Source organism: Patagioenas fasciata, chromosome 2, assembly GCF_037038585.1.
Source record: "Patagioenas fasciata isolate bPatFas1 chromosome 2, bPatFas1.hap1, whole genome shotgun sequence".
NCBI classification, from domain to species: Eukaryota; Metazoa; Chordata; class Aves; order Columbiformes; family Columbidae; genus Patagioenas; species Patagioenas fasciata.
This window is the reverse complement of record NC_092521.1, coordinates 69,793,559-69,812,322: the sequence shown is the minus strand read 5'-3', so window position 1 is coordinate 69,812,322 and position 18,764 is coordinate 69,793,559. Positions and strand designations below refer to the sequence as shown.

General features: G+C 40.6%; 1 long non-coding RNA gene across 1 annotated transcript; it reads right to left on the bottom strand.

Annotated features, from left to right (window-relative positions):
* Positions 1–14,235: 14,235 nt before the first annotated feature.
* LOC139827384 (uncharacterized) lies at positions 14,236–17,774 on the bottom strand. Its single transcript, XR_011737913.1, has 3 exons — positions 17,578–17,774; positions 17,318–17,441; positions 14,236–14,736 (listed from the first exon to the last, which is right to left on the bottom strand). It is a non-coding gene; the product is annotated as an uncharacterized lncRNA (long non-coding RNA).
* Between the last annotated feature and the right edge of the window lie 990 nt (positions 17,775–18,764).

The following is an 18,764-nucleotide window of genomic DNA, read 5'->3' as shown; positions in this document are numbered from 1 at the left end:
ATTTAAAATTACAGAACTTAACGAATGTGACAGCTGGTGCACTTTAAAGGGAAACTACTTTTGGGTTTGCGAATATACAGGAAATGATTTAAAATCAAACTTACATGCCAAGTAAACCACAGCTAGCGGTATAATTCAGACACTCCTATGCTGTGGGAGAGCAGGAATCCTGCTGCCGTGCACCACGGTGGCAAGGGCTGCCACTGCGTCTCCCCAAGGCACGATTTCTTGTGGGACAAAACCACCTACATCTCGGCTACATAGGCCTCTGTCTCCATGAACAACAACTCTGATTGCTACTGATGTGAACAAATTGTGCGGACTTGATTTCTGAGAAATGCTTCCCCAGGAACATGAGGTTAATAGTGCTTCAGAGAGGATTTCTCCAACAACTGCAGAGGTTGCTCTGCCTTTCAGCAGCCCCTGTCTGCCCACCTGGGGCTCAGCAAGGACAGCCCAGCACTACCCTGCAAGCCCCTCACAGCTCAGTTAACATCTGTTACCCCTGCGACCAAGAGAGATTGCAGGTGGACTCTCACTAAGACCTGTATCAATTTCGTATCAGGGCACATCTTGCAGTACCCCCACGGCAGGTTCCTACTGCTGTTGCTCTTGCAAGCTGGGGCTGCCATTGTCAAGCGCAAACAAGGCTGTAGTTAGCAAGGAACCAAAAAGCAGGAGACGCAGGATTTATGCCTGACTCTACCTCTAATTTGCCCTGTCACCTTGGGCAAATTGCTTTGCCTCTTGGTGTTTCTGTTTCCCCATCTCTCACACATGCATAATTATAGTTCCCATTCTTTGGAAAATGCTTTGAAATCTGTGTACAAAATGCAGCGTGAAAGAGGAAGCTATCATTATTGCACACTTGTAAAATATTGGGATGAGGCTGACAATAACCAGTGAGCATTAGAGATTTCATGCATGTGAAGTGGTGTGTTTTAAGAGGAACATGACCTTATTGTAATTATGACTTAAAAGAAAAGATACTCCTACAGAATTTGGCAAATGTTCAGTTTCTGTTTTCACAGTAGAATGCTGAGGGAAAAATCTAAATCAATTCTCACTTCTAGGAACACTACGCCCTCCTGGAAACAGCAAGCCCACCAGAGGTTCCTCAGTGGAAAATGACATAATATGGCAATTTCCTGCTTTTCTCTCACCTGGATAAATAAAATCTCTCATTTTGCAGCCTCTGAGTACTTACATTATACTCAATAGGTCTAAATATGTATCCTCTTTCTCTCTTTCTCTCTCTGAAAACTAAAATGCAAAAAACTTACCAAGATTGGCTTTTTTTTTTCAGTGCAGGTAAGACTGAACAGATTGATGCAAAGTTATGTTTTCCAGATGCTGAATTCAGTCACATGGGAGCCCATACTTGTTTTAATACTTCAGCAAACAAAATGGAAGAGGTGCTTTTATTCACCCTGTTTCTAGAGTGTTTGTCATTAAGGGATTGTAAAGGGCATGACAGTGAACTGATTTTCCCCTGGAGTTTAGAGCAAATAATTTTTCACCCTCTCTGCTTGGGAAGAGAGCAGGTCCTTGGCTGTGAGAAGTGCAGGATGGAGCTGCCTTGGCCTTCCTGCCTCTGCTTCAGCTGCTGTAATCTATTCACTTTCCCTCTCAATCTGAAGACATCTCAAGTGATAGCAACACTCTTGAGATGATACACTGAGGACCCATATAAGGTTGAAAATTAAGATAAACTTGCAAAAGTTTTCAGGATTTATATTGTTTTGTGTTGTCTGTGAAGAAGAGAAATTATTGCTTTTTTTCCACTGTATCCATTGTCTCTAAACCAGTTTCCAATAGAAATTTATTTATCCACTGCCCTGCTTAGACTAATATCCTGGGTAATTCTTAACATGGGTGATAGCGCAGAGATTAAGTTGGTCAATGCTGAATTGAAAATAAGTGGCTGTGGGGAAATAACTTTTTGTAAAATGCCCCTTGATTGTGCACTCATACTAGCACATTCTGAAAGCTTACCTGTCTTGAAACATAATTCTCTACATGACCTAGCATGGCCACCCAGGTTTATTACAGACCAGGAGAACGGTAGAACTATAACCTACTCACTTCTTACTCCATAATCCATTAACTTCAGAACCATGTTCTGAGATGTCCTAAGGTTGCTGCACTGATGATTTATAGTAAGAAGTGAATCGCTTAGAGCTGCAAGCTCAGAAGCTTGTGGAAGTACATTTGCAGAAGGACACACATTGATTTGTATTGTCTGAATACATACAGTTGCAGTAGGTGACTTCCCAATAGTCATATTCTTATGACATTTGCAAACTTGTACTGGGTATCAGATGAGCATGGCCTGATTTGAATTTCAGTGGAAAGGACTGTTGTGAAAAAAAGAAAAGCTGCTTCTAGAGAGATAATACAAAAATTGCACAAGAAACCCTTTCTTTATTTTTTTTCTCTTTCTGTGTTGAGCTGTAACTCTGTCTCTGGACAAAACAGGTCAGGAATTTAAGCTGTTACCCAGCCTTTGGAAATGGAAGGCACACTGTGAGTTGATTCAAACTTTTCACAGCTGAGAACTGAAAAATAGCAGTTGAGGCTAGGCTTTTTATGCTTGATATAATATTTGGGTGAGTGAACACATTTAGTCAAACATCAAATCCTAAAAATCTGAAAATGTTCTAATGATCTAAGTGAACCAGTATTGTCAACTGCAGCAAAAACACTTGACAGAGTCAAGTTTACATACAAGAGCATTCTGTTGTAATCATGAAATTACAGTATGAAGTGATAGCAACCATTTATGTCTTTGGACAGGCTCCAAGCATTCAAACTGATGTATACATTTGTACATGAGTTATTGCAAAGAGTGTTCAAATGACAAACATCCTATAATTGTGGTGCTTGATCTTCCAAAAAGCTCATATCTATAATTATAATCATTGTCTGAAAAAAAACAGTGCAGGTTTACAGTAACTGTGCAATTGATGCTTGTCTCCACTTCAGTCACTGAAGTGACAAAATAACAAAGTCATGCTCACATCTGCTTCCTTATAATGCTGCATTTGTCCTCACCCCAGTATCTGGTCACAACCTACAATTATGTGTCATTAGCTTTCTGTGGAACTCACCAAAGGCTGTCCAATTCAAGAATGATTTGGGAAGATGCCAAAAGTCTGAGAGTGGACCCTAACTGGCATAAAATGGAGCAGGTTTAAGCAACTGTTTCTTCAAACAGCACAGGTTTCCCACTTCAGGTAATAACTATTACCGACTGCAAGGTGAAGATGAAATCTTGAGTATATTGGTCCACAGAGACATGTGATGGTGTCATCCAGACCATTTGAGTAATCTTGGCTTTTCTAACTGGAGGACCTTAAAATGCTTAATTCAGCTGAGTTGTGTTTGAAAATGGCTTTCAGGTATTACTGCAAAGGCTCTGCTGTTTGCACGGCAAGTGGTACAGGACTTGGGCAAGAAGAGAAAAGGGAGACAGTGCTCCCTTCGGAAGGAATGAAGTTCGCTTGGGGAGAAATGATGCTGAAATTGCTGCTTCAATCTGGAAGCAGTGAGCTGGGAGGTTATAAAAGATGAAGATGTGAAGTGTGGCATTAGCAGAGCACATATGCACAGCAACCATGTGCAGGTGAGAGGCACAATGCACACTGGACCCAGAGCTGCTTGGTACAAAAGGCTTTAGGAGTCATTATCTAGCTGCATCCATGTGCTCAGAGTGAGAGGGCTGCTTCCTTGCGCTGAGTTTTGGACACCTGCAGTGTAGATCCGGGTATGTGAGGTGGTCAGCCCACGATTACTCCATGGTCAGTGGAGAGAAATAGTCACGCTGAGGACCTGAGTCATCTGAGATGTTCCAGACTTCTCTTTTGGGAGAAGACAAACCATGCCCTAGACCCCTTTGTGCACTGACTCACTTTCCATTGTCTGTAAAGGGGACCTACTGTGACCATCTCTGAGGTGAACTTCTACATTTACAAAGATTAATTCTGCTTTTCAGACACTGCACAAAAACAAAATGTTGCATTAGTTCTTTTAGCTGCACTTTTCCCTTCCTTATCTCAGACAGGAGGATGACCAGTTTCCACTAAGCTGTGCCCTGTGGACTCTAGGGTGGCCCTGAGACATACCTCATCTTCCTGAGACCTACCATTTGGACCCTAAAAAGTAAGAGGAACCACAAGGAAATATACAGCAATACTACTGCTGAACATGTCACTGCCTAGAAGGAAAAGCAGGGGACCTGTGTGGAACACTTGAAATTTATCCTCGAACAAGATTTCCTGAAGCTTATATAAAACTGTTGTGTTTGGGGTTTGTTGTTGTTTTTTGTTTGTTTGTTTGTCTACTTTAAATTAAGCAGTGATTCAACAGTTCAGTTTCTCAGGATCACAAATCAAAAGCCATCACGCACTTTTAGGTAAACTCTAATTCAAGTATCCACTGGCAGGGTAATTTCTGTGTGACGTGTATCTGCTGTTAGACACAGTGCAGATTTCTGCAGAGCAAACAGAAGTGAGAGAACTTGGCACACTGGCTACTTCATCTGGAGTCATTTCAAGGACTCCAGCTTTAAATACTTGCCCATTCAACACTACTATCAAAGGTTTTCCTCCGAAGCTGCCAGCTCCTTTAGATTTATGAGCAGAAAGCCCATCAGGCTGAAAGGGCCATGGGAGTGAAATCAGCCTGCCGAGCTGCTGCAGAAACCTGAAGGGATGCAGGGACCAAATGTTATGAGGAAGTGATGTGCTTTCATGCTCTCTTTGAAGGCAATGCAACGTCCTGTTAATTCAGCGCTATTATTTTTTTCTAGCTTCAGCTCAAGGGATCAACAAACACACCTGAAGGCACGAGGGATGTGTTTAAACAAAGGAGATGTGAAGAGATTCAAACCTCAGACTTAAAAACAGGCAAACCAAAAAGACTGCATAAGGCAAAAAGGAGGCAGTTGCAGTAATTGCAAAAGCAAAACTGTGCAGAATAATGAATCTAGTGATCAACCGCTGCCAGCACATGCAGATTTCCAGTTACCTCTCTGTGCTGGTCCACTGCCTAATCCTGCCTCTTGAGGAAGGCATAACCTGGAAGATATTTTTTTAAGTATTAAGTTCTCTTTCCAACTTTTTTTCTCTCCATATTGGGTCACATTGTGGTGTTTCTGGTCAATAGGTTCGTGAACCACAAGGGCTGATGCACTGTGAGTCTGCTTCTGCCACACACCAGCACTAGCAGCAGGTCCCGTCAGAGCCCTGCTCATTGGCTTCATTACTTGCAGCTTTGAATCCAGATTCAGGATTTCCTAGAGTTCATCTGGCCATTACAGATGAAGCTGCATTGAGATGCTTGATGGGCTGACATCGCTTAGGTCTGTAGCTGTTTGCTTCGCAAGTAAGGAATCAAACTAGTCTCATATGGATAAAATAAAGTCATATGTAAACTGTGAGAGTCCCATGTTAAAGGCAGAAAATCATGCTCTGCAGGTCAAGATTGTTCTTGCTGAAAAAGGTAGGGAGAGGTATATATCCAAATGTTAGCCCTGGAATTCTTTATAATGACAAATAAAGGCAATATATAAGTTCCTTTTTAATGTTCCTACATTTAACAGAAAAGGAAGGACTGCATTAGTTGCTTCCATTCAAAATATATTGATAGAAAAAAAGGTCTCCACCACTGGTTGTGCTTGGATGATTTTCCACAGTTATCCTCTGCGGATCACCCTAAACCAAAGGAACGGGGAAGCCAAATTAATTTAACTGAAGGAGTGAGGATAGCTGGAGAGTAGAGGGCATGGATAATTCCCTTGGTTGTGGAAACCCGCAGTTAGGCGTCCTCCTCAGAGCCCATTTGCAGCTGGTCCCACCACTTTGAGCATCTAAGTGTACATCAGGGGCCAGAAGCATCTTCAAGCAGTGCTGGGTTAGGGGAAAATGAAGCTGGCTTAAGAACACTGTTGTACATGTCTTCCTCTCACTGCTTGTCGCAGTAGATTTTAATCTATTTTTCAACTACAATTAACACCAATGCCTAGTTCTTCACCCTCGGTGCTGAAAATTACTTTCACTGGGAACAAAAAACCCCAGAAAGGTATAATAATGAGAGGAAGGGGGCAGTCTTGCCAATTAGTCATTGCATGTAGCCAGGCTTTTTCATAAAACAGTAATTAAGCATAAATAGATCAGATAATTCTAATCTTTACTGGAAGTGATAGGCTAAAACTAGAGTGCACATTGAGTGTATTAAATATACAGGAGATCCCCACTATAATTGCATATATGTGATGTTAAAAAAGGGTATAATTCCAAGGGAGGAAAAAAACACAACCACCACAAATGTTCATTTTAAAAAATCATAAAAAATCACTTAGGGTGCAGGAGGTTGCTCTGAGTTACTTGGAGGGTTTAATTATGCTGCATTTCTTGGATGAGTAAGCTTCTTGACTTCTTTTCAATGTGCTGACCAGAGGACATATGTAAGCTTCACTGTATTTAGTACATACCTTAGGACAGACGAATTCCAAGTGACAGCCACATAGCTTCATGCAGCAAAATAGTGATTCATCATCACAATCAAGTTATCATCACACAAAATGTCAACAAAGAAATGGCTAAATTCCTGGCAAGTGAGTGTGACACCTTAATGACACAGAGTGGCATTTTGCTTCTTTTCTGCAGTTGTAAGCCTCAGAAGCATGACTCCTTCCTCATTTAGTTTTAAATTCCATAATTTCTTTTGTCTTGATACACATTTTCACAAACATGACTCTTACACACCCCCTACAAGCAGGCAGCCCTTACTAACTATAACTTTAAATTTTAAGAAAACCTAATGTGGGAGGAACCCAGCACCAAAGGAACCCAAACAGGAAAAGGCCTTGCAGAAGCAACCCAGATTTAAGCAATCTCTGATTAGAACTTTAATTCTACTAGATTATCTGTAGAGTTTCCAACAATTGAGGTGAATTTGAAGCTCAAAATGCAATAAGATTTACACTTAAGGAAGAAGCTAGAAATGCCCCCATGCAACTCCATTCTGAACTAGGAAGCCAGATGTGTCCACACAGATCAGAAAATAAATCTCCCCCACTCAGACAGGAAGACGACAGGGCATCCTCTATCTAATCTAATCATCTCACTAAGAACTGCACAAACTCTTGGTGTGGCTTCAAAAATCAGGTAAGTGTTCAGTTAGATATTTGTATACTTGTGTGAAAAAAGTGACATGTTGGGTACAAATTAGGCTCGAGAAGGATAGCAAGAAACTATTTTTAACACTGCATAGGATCAATACTTCAAGAATATGATTTTTGTATATACGTTTGCTGAATTTAATCAGTCTTCACTTACGTTCATTACATATAGATGTCGCTTTATCTTATGCACAAGACTCCAGCTTTGTCACATCTAAGTGCAATATGCTTAATAACTCAGAACTTTGAAGTATTATATCTATTGATGTCTTTGCAACTAGCCATGGAGCTGTGATTTTAAGAATTCTTTTATATTTCAAAATACTTTCTACACAAAGGGATGACATCTAGCTTATTATGCACTGCCACTGATTTCTTTGGCGTCTGTGCTTTCCTTGCTGGGGATCAGGAGATTTGATCAAAGTTGTAAATAAAAAAATACAGTCTAGGCTCAACTTTTTTTCTTCATTCAGGTGACTTAGATGTAAATGCTCAATATATTGTACAATAGAAGAGATTGTTATAGAAGGTGTCCAAGACCATTAAGTAAACCTGACTATTTAGAAGATAATTTTTTAATGCTTGACCTGACATTAACTTTCAAAAAACAAAATACTTATTCACATATCTATTCAATTTAACTTCACCGCCAAAATAAATTCAATTCAGTTTCTTACAACTATCATATTGGTTTTATGGTAGTAGCTTTTCAATTAAGAAAATGAAAAAGCTACAATTCTTTTTTTTATACTGCTTTATGCATATATATAGTTCTCATATTATGATTCAAATTACCAAAAAAATGTCGTCTCTTCTTGGCTTATCCAAGGAGGTCTGTGATATAATGCCAACATATACCTCTAAGTATTTCTGCTGTTAATTACCATGATCTTATAAATCTGCACTGACACAATGATTTAAAGTCTCTTTGTTCTTGATGAAGTCACACACACCAGCATGGAACATGAAGGTGTTAGCTAGTGGGTCTTAGAACTACTTTATAAAACTCTGTGCGAACACTGAATTTTAGGAGCAAACAGAATGCCATTCCAGCAGAAGATGTCAACATTTCCTGGGAAACAATTCAAACTTGCTTATCATCTGCACAAGGATGCCTTTTTTCCTTTGAAGAGCCCTGTTCTTACAGTGACAATGCTGATGTTCTGTTATTTGAGGTTTTTTATTATTTGGGTTTTCTTTTAAAAATTATTTTATTATTTAAATAATTTGTGTTTTGCAGTCTGACCTTTTTAGGTCTGCTCTTAAGGACCAGGTACAGTTTGTAATTGAGTAAGTCTGAAAAACAGAAGTGGAATGGTGGTCCTCTGATAACTGAGTAAATGAATGAGATCAAGTAATTAACAGGAAGTTGATCCTATTCTTATCTAGCATGTGTTGTATACTTTGAGAATAAATGATCTTTTTCTGTGTTTGCTGCTGGATGTAAATATCAGTGATTACTGCAGTCTAAGCCCAGTACTCTGTAGCAAAGGCTTTGGAAATAAGTGTGAGCTACCATCGTGTGTTGTGTGTTTCTGCTTTTAAGCCCAGAAATTCTCTTAAGTGATTTACATCAACGTAGTATTTGTTCCATTAAAAATTTTGATAAAGTGATAGAAAACCAGAAATAAAAATAATAGGGAATCCAGCTGATTTCCTGTCTTTGAGCAAAGATACACTAACCAAAAAAAAACCCAACCCCTTTTACAGGATGCATTAGATACCTTATTTCATCAGTTAGTGGTACCTCAGCATATAATGTCATTCAATATTTAATGATGTAAGCAGATCGGATCTTTTGCTAGTGTGAGTCAGCTTCATATTCATGATGCATCTTCATTAGCATTTTAGTCCAGATCAGGAGGGCCTGCTAAAGTGACTCTCCCAGTTCCTGTGCTTTGGTTTGGCCTAAAAGCATGTGAATTGCACAGAATTCCAGCTGCAAATAGGCATTTAGTCCATGGACTACAAATATCTCTGACACAGATAATGGGGATATTCTGTAGAGCTGCTCAAATGGCTCAGCACTGATTGCTAAAGTAGGCATGGCCTCAGACTGCTCAGCACTGCTCCTTTGGTAAAATGCTATGTTTTTTTTTTTTCTGGTGATCAAAACACATTGCCTCCAAGAGAATATATTCAATAAAAGAAATTTCTTCAGGGGAACAGGCCATATTTTTGGAGGGAAAGGATGAGAGGAAGATTTAAACAATTCAGTACTGTGGAACTGATGGAAATAGGGGGGTTGGGGCTTTTTCAATTGACTTTGCTCCAATTTCTTATGGGATTTTAGGAGATCTACTGTTAATTATGCTCAGAATGTGAGTATTTTAACAATATCAAAAATACATCTTGAAGTTATTTTTCTGTTTCCAAATAAGAACATTTTTGCCTCTAATTTAAAAAAAAATGCATTTTAATCTAAATCCATGCTAGAACTCACACACTTTGGAAATATCACAATTTCTTATGGGACTGAATTTCATTTTCCAGAAAACTCTCTTCTTAAACTAAGGTGGAACAGCACTAGTATACCTGATTCTGCCAAGCACATGTTTCATAACAGAACTATATACTACAATTCATTTTGGTAGCTGCTGCTATCTAGAAATCATTTTGCTAGTTGTGAGTTGTTATTTTCTAGGAAAAGGCAGCAGAAAATTAACCTGTACATCCGAATTCGTGGTAAATGCCCAAGGAGCCTCACTTTCGCTCTAATTGCTTGTTCTGCTACAACAAATGATACAGTGCTCTGTGTTGTTGAAGTTTTGTGCATTTCAAGGAGTCAAAGGAAAGAAAACCATTCTGTAGCTGTGCCAGGCTCTGCCCCTTCCAAGGAAGCACATTGCCGAGCATGCAGAAGAGCAAATATTCCCTTTTCCTTGCCTAATGCCCTGCCAACACCCACAGTGTTTGGGCTCCTCCCAAGGTCAAAAATGACAATAGTTTCTCATCCTGGAAGAGATGGCATTAAAAACATTAATGTGAAGGTGTGTGAATCTTGGAGAGCATGGAGCTCACCTGCTCTGCCAATGCAGTAGAAAGATTTATAGTTTCTAAATTACTTGGGTTGCACCACTTTTCATGTGGTAAAAAAGAGATTGTTTTTTTAATCCTGTTACTGCTGTAATAAGCAGATGATATCATGCATTTTTTAGGATAGTCAAATAACAGCGTGCACAATCAAATTTATGCTTATACAACCAGCTAAAGAGTTGTCTTGGTACAAAATCTCTGTTCAAATTTTTGGGCATTATTTGTGGTGCAGCTTCGTTGAGGAATGGGCTTAGTATTTGACTCTAGTTACAGCAATCGGTCTGTGGGTGTTCTGGTTTTATTGGGCACTGTCTTAGCTCAGTTTCTGTGTAACTTCTCTCTCTTGCCACCCAACAGGCAGGTTAACATTTCCAGTGAAACAAAACCCTCCTGTGATTTCAGCCTGGACACTGAGGTTGCGATGGTGAGAGGGATTCCCCTTAGGAAGCAAGGACCAGAGGGGGAAAAGATGCTCAAGATTAGGGCAGCTGTGCTCAGCTGAAGGGTTCAGGCAAAGGCAACCGAAGAGAAACAGGAACATGTTTTTTATTGTCCTACCATGAGCGATGACAGCTGAGCCTTGATCTCACGAACACGTAAGAAGCAATGGCACGATTGGAGCTGGAGAGGGCCTGATTCAGCCTCCTGGTCAGCAAGGGTGGAGGTGCTGGGATTGACCTACTGTGGCTATTTGGGTAACCCCAAGGCAACAGCCTCACTTGGGTAACGCTGAGGCTTTTAAACTGTTTCCTAATCTGTGGGCAGCCATCCTGCTGTGTCAGGCTATTAAGGAGATAGAGGCATCTTCTCCAAGAATGGCCACCTTCCTTTCATCCTGGTTCAGTGTCAGCAGCTCCTTTTCCTGTCTCTGCTGAGGCTTGGAGGAAAAAAATCTGTATAAAGCTGCTGTTTATACTGGAGGGAAAAGAGAAGGCTGATAAATTCATAACAAATTAAAGGACTTCCTGAAGGTCACGTTAAAACATGCTTCCTGACACTGACTTCAATTAGTGAATGGAGTCTCAGATTGCTTTGAAAATTTGCCTGTGTCTAAGAGCCTTCTCTTAACCCTCAGCTTGGGTAGTTCTCAAAAATCAAATTTCAGACTATTAAAATCAGTTTGCCAACACTCTGTGCAAAGCAAATATTACTTCTAACTCTTTCTAAAAAATTGCCAATCAAAATGCCCTGTGACTCAGTTATTCATGAATTGGTCTAATTTTCCTGTGAAAACTATAAAGAAATTTTCAAATTGCTTGTACGCTTCAGCAAATGCATTTTTAACCAGCTCAGCCCTATTTTTGGAGTGAGTTCTCATGAGCATATAACCAGTCAGTCCTTCTTATTTTTATATTATTTGTTTTGTCTGTGTTTGGGGGAAATATGTGTCATTTATAAATTAGCTTATTACAGCCTTGTGTTGGGCTCACATGGGCAGCATCACTGATATAAATTAGACTCCTTCATTATTTTAAATTGTAGCCCTAACAGAGGAACTAGTAGCTAAATACACAATTATATGCTCATAATGACATGACTCTGACCAAAAGTCAGTGGGGAGATGTGAGATGCTGAATGAGCCAACTGGTCAAGCAACAACAAAAGTCCTTTGTACAGCCAGTCATTTTCCCTAGGGCTTCCCTGAAACCTAAAGAGCACTGTTTACACTAGAAAAGCTTCTTACAAAGGAAACCCAGGCTGGGTTATGACCACTGGCTTGCCATTAGGTGGGGATTTCTTCCTCTTTTAACAGCTCTGGTGACATCTGTCAGCTTTGGCTTTGCTTTGAATATTGGACTGACCTTTAGATGCCAGTTCCTGTCCATGATGCCCACCTATCCCTGTGTACAGGAAAATATATGACTGTGATAGGGCAACGGATGATGGTTTTCCAATAAAGTATACACTGGGCCCTAGGGACTTTGGGTTAAAATTTACAATACTGCTTTTAAGGAGATCTGGGATGGGTCTGCTCTGGGAAACGGGCAGCTAAAAGCAAAAAGTCCAAAGAACTTGGTACTCACCAGGCATCCTGAAGGATATGTGTTGCTTGGAAGAGTCTCATGAACTGAGAGTTAATCACTCAAAGAAAAGGCAAATGATAGCAACAAGATGTAGGTCATGCTCTGGAAGAGCAGATTAGGGATGGATCATTTGCAAATGTCCTCCAGCTGGCAGCCATTCTCTCTTCGTAATAAAACCCATGTAGTATTTGCTATCAGCATGAACAAAGTTTATTATGTATAGGCTGGACTTGCAAAGCATGGCTTTTCCAGAGGCACAGAATTTGTTAGGTTGTCTTCAGTGCACGTTTAGATGTATGATACACAGCCATCAATATATAGTGCAGTGTAGGATAGGGTAAGACATCCGTCACATTTGTTGTTGAGGTAGGTAAAGAAATTCTTTATTCCAAAGTTCCATTTCATCAGCGTTATGAGACATTCCTGATTTGTGAGGAGACTCACAATATATCTATACATGCGTATTTATATAATTTTCTTAAAATACATTACAACAAAAAACATTTTCATCAAAAAAGAATTCAACTCATGAAGAATTGCAAACCTCCACACTACCGCACTTTTAATGAAGGAGACAGCAGAACATGAGCTCAGATTTTACTTTACTATGCTTAAACTACTCCTCAGTTACAGCAGTGCAAGGGAGATTAAAACAAGAGCCCAAACTGTCACAGAGTCATTGGCTAATGTAAGAGGGAGAAGGAGACTTTAACTTGCCCTCCCATTTAATTTCTTCCTATCAGGCAGAAAAATGTACCTATGCAAGTGCTTATACACCCCACAAAAGGATAATATGACCACCATGCACTGAGCTTCTTGTGAGACATCCTGCCCTCTGGGTCTACTCCAGCCCAGGGGAATAGCCCGGAGCAAAGGATGTAGGGGTGTGTTTAGTTTGCATGACCTACTCCTTTGCTAGTAGAAAAACAGGCCAAAAATCATTTCCTCAGGGTCTTTCCATTGATTCTTACTTGAAGGTGCTGTAAAAATACAATACAAGAAATATAAATCTTGAAGCACCACTCACAGATCCACTTCCAAACAGTGTGATGAAGAGAGGAAAAAAAAAGTGCCCAAAAAGTGGGGGCACAGATAATTGCACACATATCCAAACTATAGTATTTAAACAAGAAAAAAGGAAAGAAAAGGAGAGACTAAGCTTGAGTAATGCTCAACCGCAATACACAGCAACCACAGCATATTTCACATACAAATCTGTGAGGAAATATATCCTCTTCGCAAAGTCCCTACCTGGCACATTGTCAGAGGCTGCTGTTTCCTTCACTGCTTATTCAGCATAAGAGACACTAACATTGTCATTTTATTCCCAGTACTTACACGCACATATTTCCAAAAGATTTTCTGGCATTTATCTGGATGCTTTGGGATGCTCTGGCCTTGAATGAGAAGGTCTACATGCACCTATCTATCATGCAGGGGAATCTTTTAATTAGGCTGAAAGAAATGCCTGCTATGTGAAAAAAAGGCAGTTGATATACTGATTATTCCTCTCTGCCATGTGTAAGGCATATCACAGGGACCTGTGGAAGATTCAGTTCCATAGCACTTCTCCATCTAACACTTTGGGGAAGGGATTAACATGTCATTTGTCAGTCACACTGAGAAGCTGAGAGCTAATGGGCAGTGTCAGTTTAAAAGGATATACTAAATAAATGTAAAGGATATGAAATAGATGCAATAGGGAAAGGGAAAGTTGATTATCTCTGGATCTTCCAGAAGGCTGTGCTGTGCCATTGTCTCAGGGTGGGAGAAAAAGGCTCCTCAGGACACTGTGTGTGCTGGGTCATGCTTGTTGTCTCCTTGCTTATAAGCAGAAACACTTAGTAGTTTGTTTGGGTTTTTTTTTCCTCTTTCAGTGGTAAAGGTGGGGGGAAAAATCAAGAGAAAAGAAAATCTATTGGCTCAGATGAACCCAGATTAAGTTATAGCTTTCTTGTCAAATTAAGGGAAAAAATTGTTCTGGACAACACAATAATTCAGTCATGTTTATTGATAGCAATGGTCAAAGTCACGCATATTATGTATTGGCATGTAAGGACATGGCACATTCTCCTGTTTATTATCAGTCAACCCTCTGACTCAGTAAAAACCTGGAGGAATGAGATTAATCCACCTCTCCTGCTGTTCTGGGGGACAGCTGATGTCTGATCACAAAGTGCTCAGAGATGCACGGTGACCTTAAACAGAGGAAATCAAGACAACAGGTCTCTTGGTGCCCCGACTGGAATAGTTATGCAAGAACCAGGCACAAACCACTTTGTTATCTAGGGCAGGCACAGGAATTGAAAGGTGGGGAGCTCAAGGCAAGAAGAAGAGTCGCTGTCAGGGACATAGGTGTGTGAGGCAATGTGGCAGCAGAAGGAAGATGACTGAAGAAACATCTCATCAGAGAGGGGAGATGAGAAACTCTCTTGAAGTGACTCAGCTGAGATGTGATCAGCAAAACTGCACAGAGATCTGGGCGTCCTCCTGCTAGAAAGCAAATCCTGAGTCAGAGGGAGATCAAATGGTAACAACAACGATCTCCAGGCTGGGAAGACCAATTTGAGGAAAATTAAGAGAGCTTGGGTTAGCTAAAGGCAATTCCTGGGATGAGACTATTTGAAAGGTGAAAAGGCAAAAAAAGGGAGACAAATCACTTAAAGCAGAGCAAATAGTATGACCAGGATTGTTAGGTATTTATACAGCACTTAAAACTTGCTCAGAAATTTTATAGAACAAATAAAAGTCCATAGTTTGGGACCCTAGTCAGAGGTGTGACAGCATGCATGACTTAAAGATTGGAAGGAAAGAAAATGAAGCTTCACTAAAGTGTTGAAACTAAGACAGGACAAACTTAAACTGAACATTAAAATTCAAACAGGTCATTAGGGCCATAGAAAAATCTCACACGAAAATTGATGAAATATTCCATCTTTTACAGCTGAGAAAAATGTTGCATACAGTATCACTTGGGAAATTAATGAAGTGATGTCTCCCCAGAAGAGTTCACAAACTGTTTCATGCAGGTTAAGGAACACAGATGGAGTCTCAGCAAGGAGCACACTAAAGCAATGCAAACATCAGAGTCCTGGACATGTGTCAGCATTGGCAGACAGAAGTTGTTTCCCTTGTCCACAGAAAACGCAGAATGACAACTACTGTCACATAAAGTTCCATTACACCAGTGATATATCACTAGAATGGGGTTTTCATAAATACCAAGAGAGTTTTTGGAAGCTCTGTTTCTGTTGTATGAAGCATAAGTGCTGATACTATATTCTGATTTCCAGAGAGAGATATGGGCTTGATTCTTTGTCATCTTGCTTCTCAGTAAATCACTTAATACCGTGAATTCTGTGACGCAATTCTGTGTCACAGCCCTACCATCACGCTTACTTTATAGCTATTCAAAAGACAACCTAGGATGCAAAACATCTGATCCTTATTATAATTTGTCTCTAAGATTTAAATGTTGGATGCATGAAAGACCAGACATCTTACAGCAATTTTATACTAGGAAGTCCACTGGAGTAATTTCTAATTACACAGGAGTTAGATCAGGATCAGGTCTCAGGGCAATTTTATTGATTTCCTCATTCTATTTCAATTCCTTACATGTGTTCCTCACTGAGTTAGCAACAGTGAAAGTAGTGATCAGCATTAATACCTAGAAATATCGGGGCAGAGAGAGAAAGAGACTACCCTCACATTCAGCACAGCAAAATCCCTCTGGAAGGAAAGTGGAAAACATCTTCATTGTTAGGGGCAGTTAAGGAGGCTTGCAAAATTAGTCACCTTTCAAACAAAATTTCATTATTGTACATTCCAAATCATATTCCACCAGTAAATACATTTCTCAAGGACTTGATACATCATCCACAATTTTGTTTCCCTACAGAAACTTGCTTAGGACTCTAGGAACTGATATTCCAGAACTGACTAAATGGTCCCAGTAGTGTATGATATTTTTTCCAGTGTAGCTGAGCATGAACATACTTGCTTTTGAATAGATAAGATAAATAGAACAGAAAAAGTTTGCCATCTAGAGGAACTGTACAGAAATCCACTTTTCTTTCTACTGAATCTGTTCTTGCAGTTCCTAATGTGAGCATGAGCAGGCCAACAAATGCAAGCAACACATTTTGGTGTTGATCATAAGAGCTAACTGCTGAAGTGATTTAAACAAGATGATAGGGAAACTTGCCTGGAATTTTCTCTTTTTGCCATCCAACTTCTCCCTCTTTTTGCATCCTGTAGAAGGACGCTTGTTCCATCTTGCACCCACAAATACTGAATGGTGATATCCCCTTCCTACCCCTTTCTGTGCAATAATGAGAAGAAACAGCAGACAGGTGAATCTCTGGTCTGGCATTTTGTTGAGGTAGGATCTGGAGGATGGACAGGATGCTTCCCCTGAAGCCCCAGGAAACCTGAGTTATCCTTAAGTGGTCTGATGGAGCCCTGTGGATGGTTTCTAGACAAGACACATGAGCAGCTTCTCTTTTGCAGAGCTTGCCACTCCCAATACTGACATATAATATGGAAGCCTAGGGCTCAGTTCTCTCATCTGGTTCAAGAGACTAAACTATAAACTTCTTCCTTTTCTATGATATCATCCTCTGCTCTTCACAGAAAGACGGTGTCTTAGACCATGGAGAAGGTGAAAGGACAAGTACACCCTGCCTCATTAACCTGTGGATAAGTGGAAATCATTAAGTCACATCACCTGTGAGTGATTTTTATCTCAAACAGCAGAGGGAAAAAAAAACCCCACATAAGGAGCCCTCAGAGCCATATCTCTAACACGATGAGCCCCAGACCACATGGAGTTTATAGAGCTTAGCTCAGATCTCAAACTACTAAGACCTCAGCTCTGAGTAACCTGCCTTCTGAAACAGGTTACTTAGTGAAGAATAGGGCTGTGAAGAGTCTTACTGCACAGCTCAGTACACTCTTCATGGGGCTTACTGCTGTCCCTCACCAGCCCTAGCATCCTACTGACCTCCAAGAGGAGCTGCAAGCTGACCGATCTGCAGGTGTCAGCCCTGGAGACTCTGACAAAATGTCATACCTGGGTGGAAAGGGTAGAGGCCAGCCAGCAGGAGCTAAAGATGAAACGGCAGGTTATGGACCAGTTACTTCGACTGGGCGCACAGGAACAGAAAGGGATCCACGCCACAAGGTACTGGAGATGCCTGAAAAAAGCAGTTTATAAATCAAGTATAAGATGGTATATCTGTGGTCTTGTACAATCTCACGGGCACAGTGCAGTCCCTGTGTGGGACACCTCTGTGGTGGGAATCACAGAGCAGCTGCATGTGGCTCACTCACTTGGTAGAGCCAATGCGATCTCCAACCCTGCAGTGGGGCGTGTGGGATGGGATGGAGTGGAAGGAAGGTGACCGTGGTGGGCAGCCATGAATATATCCAGGCAGCAAAGATGAGGAAAATCAGGTGTCCTGCTCTTCAGGTGAAAGCAAGCTGCCCTGGCTGTATGCAATCCAGTGGAGGCTGCTGTGCCACTCACCCTCATCAAACATGCAAAGCGACTCCTGGCTACTTTCTCTTGCATAAGAGTGTGTTAGGTAAGCTCCAGCACACAGCACAGTGGTGCAATTATTTGTTTAGGTACAAGGTCATCGACACTGTTTGTTAAAATGTTTCAGTTTCAGACTTTAACTTCTGCCTCAAGCATAGATGCTTCAGAGACATTATGAGAGGCGTGAGTATCACTCTCATTTCACTGGGTGGAAAGTAATATCTCCATCCAGCTTCAGGCACAGCAGGGGTGAAACAGTAAACAGAGCTTCACATTAATTCCCATTTTATTGGTAGAGAGGACTTAGTCTAATTAAGCAAATAGGTCTGCCCTGCTTCTTTTGAAATCAAAAGGAGTTTTGCCATTTACAGAAATTAAAACCAGAAAAAATGTTCGCTGTAATTTTTCTTTTCACAGGCACACTTGTAACAGGAGAATCATGTCTCTGTGGAAGTCAATGAGATGCTGCCAACTTACACCAGGGGAGAACATGATCAATCGTGAGCCATCATCCCTCAGGCTAATTACGAGCTCATCAGTTCAGGGATACTTCTGGGTTCACATTTAGGGATCAGTGTGCTTAATCCTCTAAACTGTAATTTTTAGCATTGCAATGGCGTACCTCATGACCTATGTTTAACTTCTCAATGACCACTCCTTTGGGCTGGGAAGCTGGCAACAATTAGATGAGTTGTCCCCAGTTCAGTGCTGGCCTGATATGTTACCCACCCTGCTGTACTCTATTGTTTAATCATACATCACTCCTCTTAATGAGATTCATTTATTTTTCTTTCAAGTTTCATACTATTTCCTGCTTCACTGAGATTTATGATGAAAGGAATGTTGCTAATTGATCCTCTTAAGGTGACATTATCTCTTGCAAGAGCATCAATCAGTGGTGGTAAACATTGGTTTGACAAGAATATTCCTTTTCGTATTCCACTTTGGAAATGTTAAGAATAGCTAAAGCTCTGCTGAT